The sequence below is a fragment of the Hordeum vulgare genome, chromosome 2H, assembly GCF_904849725.1.
Source record: "Hordeum vulgare subsp. vulgare chromosome 2H, MorexV3_pseudomolecules_assembly, whole genome shotgun sequence".
Taxonomy (NCBI): domain Eukaryota; kingdom Viridiplantae; phylum Streptophyta; class Magnoliopsida; order Poales; family Poaceae; genus Hordeum; species Hordeum vulgare.
The window spans coordinates 198,428,272-198,433,382 of NC_058519.1; positions in this window are offsets into that span (position 1 = coordinate 198,428,272).

The following is a 5,111-nucleotide window of genomic DNA, read 5'->3' on the forward strand; positions in this document are numbered from 1 at the left end:
TGTGTGTTTCTTCTTATGATTTTTGAACATTGCCATGACTCCTTTTGTCGCTCTTTTTGTGTGTGTGTCTTGTGTGTCATGGGTGGTTCTCGATGCTCGAATCCTACACGTAACACCCAATCAAAGTAGTACCGCACTCAAGAGCCTCCAGAAGGTTCCGCAACTTCCAGTCTGAACCCTAAAAAGAAGTGTTTCAAGAATGTTGCCACCAAGTCCAAAGGGCTCAACGTCCGCACTATGCCTCCTAAGTACTTTGTGGCACTCCGTACCCGTGATCCCTATGGTGATGATAAGGTTCAGCTCAGGGGGCGTCGATCATGTTTGGTCACGGGAACAGGCAATGATCTTTCATGACATCATCGTGCCCTTCAAGAAGATCTATGTCCCAGTGCAGTGGATCGACCTCGCCCACCTTCGGCGACATCATGACTAGTTTGGTGAGGCTCTCTCCTTGGTTGAGAAGTTTGGCATTACAGATATCATCACCTTCAGAAAGGACTTAGATCCAGATGTTGTGGCCCAGTTTTATGTCACTATTCACTTTCAACCTGATGACGAGCGCACCATGACTTGGATGACCGGTAGTCAGAAGCTGAATGGTACCTGGGCGGAGTTCATGCAGCCCCTAAACGTCGACTTCCAGGGGCAAGAAACTGTTCTTGGGGTGCGTCCTCATGCTCCAGCTTCGTCTACTTCCACTCCCAAGGACAGGCCGCAACATCTTTACATCAAAAAAGGTGTGCTCCCCACGCATGTGGATATCAAGCATCGGATCTTCCGCAACACCTTGTTCCCTCATATTGGCAACAAGGACGAGGTGCATGGACATCTGGCTGAGATGCTCCTGCTGTGTGAGGAGGCAAGGACTAAGGACACTGCGCCTCTTGACATATCTGATGTGATGTTCCATGAGCTCTAGATTTGCATCATGAACCGTAAGGTTCCCATCTACGAGCCTTACCTGTTCTCCTTTATTCAGAAGAAGTGGAAAGATACCTATCTGATAGAGCCCCTCCCTGTTGAAGTTGACTATTTTGTGCATGATCCTATCAAGTTGCGTGTCAAGGATAAATGGGCCAACACCTCAACTTCTTCTCAGCCCATGGATACGGACACAGAGACTGCTACTGGAGGAGGACCTGCTTCGCATACCCGCTCTTCTGCTATGCCATCTTGGGCTGTGAAGCTGAAGGATCAGATGAAGACTCTCTTTTGTATGCAGGCCAAGGGGCAGTATCAGTCTCATGTGGCACAGAAGGAGAACCGTCGGAGGCACAAGCGTGTCTTAAGGACACTTGATGTGCAATATCAAGCGGCTCAGAGGACGACATCACTCCAGAGACTTATTGGATGAGGGCTCAAGGTTACCAGTGGAATGGATCTGATGCTGAGGAGGAGGCTTCTGACGAGGACATTGAGGAGGAGCAGGACGAGTAGGATCCGGATGCCACGGATGAGTCTGAGGATGAGGAGTGACCACATGTGTCTTAGGTGTGCCCCTTTTTGGTGTCTTGGTGCCAAAGGGGGAGAGAGTCTAGGATTTGGATTTGCTTGCTTTATCTTTATCGTGTTTGCTTTGAACTTGGTTTGATCGTATTTGCTATCTTTACTACGTGTGATGTGAGACTTGTTTTTATTGTGAGACCTATTTTAATCATATGATGTGAGTCATATTCTCTTCAAGTATCTCTATTAAATTATCTTTATGATCACATGCTTTCTAGTGTGCAAATCCGGTATTGTCATCAATCCACCAAAAGGGGGAGATTGTTATGGCATATTTATGCCTAAGTAATTTTGCTGATTAATGACAATACCTTAATGGACTAATCGTCTGCATTGAGCATTTCAGATAATACATGACAAAGGCACAAGACGATTCGGCACCCTCCGTGGAATAGAAGCAATGTGTCTTCTATGATTCTCTTTGGTGGTTTTTGAGTCGTAGGAACGCCGTACTATTAAGAGGGTATCCGTATTGGGAAGGTTTCGGTGGAATCAATCTTGCACGCACACACTTTTTCTCCATCCCCTTTCCCCTCCAACTTTGGAGCTTTTCCCCTCTCTGGTATTTCTTCTATTGCAAAAAGGTCCCCTAGCGGTAGTACCGCTGGACCTAGGGGTAGTACCGCCAGAGCTAGCGGTAGTACCGCTGGCCGAGCGGTAGTACCGCCCCTGGTGAGCTGTAGTACCGCTCCAGGACTTTAGTACCGTCATCCTTGCGGCTGTACTACGTCGGACTTTTTGCGAAGACTTTCTTGGCGGTGATTGGCCCGGTAGTATCTTTGTGCTACCATGGGCTCAACGGTAGTACCACTGCAGCCAGCGGTAGTACCGCTGGAGGGTCAATGGTAGTATCGCTCCAGCCAGCGGTAGTACCACTAGAGGGCCAGCGGTAGTACAGCCGCAGCCAGCGGTAGTACCGCTGCAGCCAACGGTAGTACCGTTGGGCTCGTGCTGTGAGTGGGGAAACGGTTGGATTTTCCCCCCTACTATATAAAGGGTTCTTCTTGCTCAAGAACCCTACCTTTGACCCTCCCAAGCTCCATTGTTGCTCCCTAAGCTCAAAAGTGCCCGATCTCTCTCCCTAGCCAATCAAACTTGTTGATTTCCTAGGGATTGGTTGAGAAGGCCTAGATCTACACTTCCACCAAGAGAAAATTGATCCCCCCCCCACTAATCCCTTGCGGATCTTGTTACTCTTGGGTGTTTGAGCACCCTAGACAGTTGAGGTCACCTCGGAGCCACATTCCATTGTGGTGAAGCTCCATGGTCTTCTTAGGAGCCTCCAAGCTTTGTGTGGATTTTGCCCCAACCTTGTTTGTAAAGGTTCGGTCGCCGCCTTCAAGAGCACCTATAGTGGAATCACGGGACCTTGCATTGTGTGAGGGTGTGAGGAGAATACGGTGGCCCTAGTGGCTTATTGGGGAGCATTGTGCCTCCACACCGCTCCAACGGAGACGTACTTCCTGTCAAAGGGAAGGAACTTCGGTAACACATCCTTGTCTTCATTGGTTCCACTTGCGGTTATCTCTAATCTTTACATTGTGTATGTTTTTGTTGTAGACTATTTCTTACTTGCCTTAGCGTTTATAGTTGGTAGCATCATATATGTTCATCACATAGTTGTCATTTTAGAGAACCTTTATGTTGCTAATCTTAACTTGTTAAGAATAATTAAAAAGTGGTCGTTGCCTATTCACCCCCCCTCTAGTCAACCATATCTATCCTTTCAATACGATTGTGTGAAAAGAGTAGGATCAAGTTAACCTGGTTTGAAGCCTTTCTTTGTGAGGAATTCCATCAATGTATCATAGCAAGCCCGAGGGGCTTGCTTGAGGCCATAGAGAGCCTTTTTCAGTTTGAAGACTTTGTCACGGTGCTTCAGATCTTCAAAACCTAGGGGCTGAGCAACATATACTTCTTCCTCAAGCTTACCATTGTAGAATGCACTTTTCACATCCATTTGATATAGAGTAATATTATGATGATTAGCATAAGCAAGTAGTATTCGAATAGCTTCAAGTCTAGCAATAGGTGCAAAAGTTTCATCAAAGTCAATTCCTTCAACCTGTGTGTAGCCTTGGGCTAGAAGCCGTGCCTTCTTCCTCACTACCTAACCATCCTCATCTTGCTTGTTTCGGTAGATCCACTTGGTACCGATGATATTATGCTTGCGAGGATCTGGTCTTTTCACCAGTTCCCACACGTCATTTAGCTTGAACTAAAGAAGTTCATCTTGCATGGCTTGAATCCACTCAGGTTCCAAGAAAGCTTCAACCACTTTTGAGGGTTCTGTGATAGACACAAAAGAGTAATGCCCACAAAAGTTAACTAAATGTGAAGCTTTTGAGCGAGTGAGAGGACCTTGCGCATTGATGTCATCGAGGATTTCGTCAAGTTCCACTTCATTTGCAATCCTTGGATGAGCTGGTTGAAGACTTTGGTTCGGCTGAGGAATTTGATCTGGAGAAATTTCCTCACGTGCACGTGCTTGAATTTCATCAGTGTTGGGGACGATTTGTTAAACAAGGGGTTGTTCCTCAGTAGGAATGATATCTTCAGTAGCTTTGAGCTTGATGGCTTCCTCGGGAGTCAATTTATCTGGCACAGGAGGCAGTTGCTCTCTTTGCGAGCCGTTAGTTTCACCGAACTACACATCTACAGTTTCAACAACCTTGTTGTGATAGGTGTTGAAGACTCTGTAGGTGTGCGAGTCATTTCCGTAACCAAGCATAAAACTCTCATGTGCTTTCGGTGCAAACTTTGAGCTATGGTGAGGATCTCTAATCCAGCAGCTTGCACCGAAGATTTTGAAATAACTTACATTGGGTTTCTTGTCAATGAGGAGTTCATATGAGGTTTTCTTGAGGAATTTGTGAAGATATACCGTGTTGATGATGTGGCAAGCAGTGTTGATTCCTTTAGGCCATAAGCGACGAGGAGTCTGATATTCTTCAAGCATAGTCCATGCCACTTCAACCAAAGTCCTGTTCTTGCGTTCAACGACGCCATTCCGTTGAGGAGTATAAGTAGCAAATAGTTTATGAGTAATACCAAGTTCATCAAGATAATCATCAAGACCAGCATTTTTGAATTATGTCCCATTATCACTCCTGATGTGTTTGATCTTGACGCCGAAGGTTGTCGAGGCCCTTTAGGAAAATTGTTTGAAGACTTCCGGCACTTCTGTTTTATACAGAATGATGTGTACCCAAGTATAGCGAGAATAGTCATCAACGATGACAAAGCCATATAAGGATGTTGCATTGGTTAGAGTAGCATAGTGAGTAGGTCTAAACAGATCCATGTGAAGCAATTCAAATAGATGAATAGTAGTCATGATAGTCTTCGAGGGGTGTTTGGATATGGTTATTTTTTCAGACTCACAAGCACCACAGAGATGGTCCTTGAGGAATTTGACAAATTCAATGCCAATGACATGCTTCTTCATTGATAGTGTGTGCAAATTCCTCATGCCTGCATGACCAAGTTGTTGATGCCATAGCGAGCCTTCTGAGGTTTTTGCTAGTAAGCATGTGGCTGGTTGAGGTCTTGTCGAAAAATCAACAATATACAAATCTCTTCTCCTAAAGCCTTTGAAGACTTTG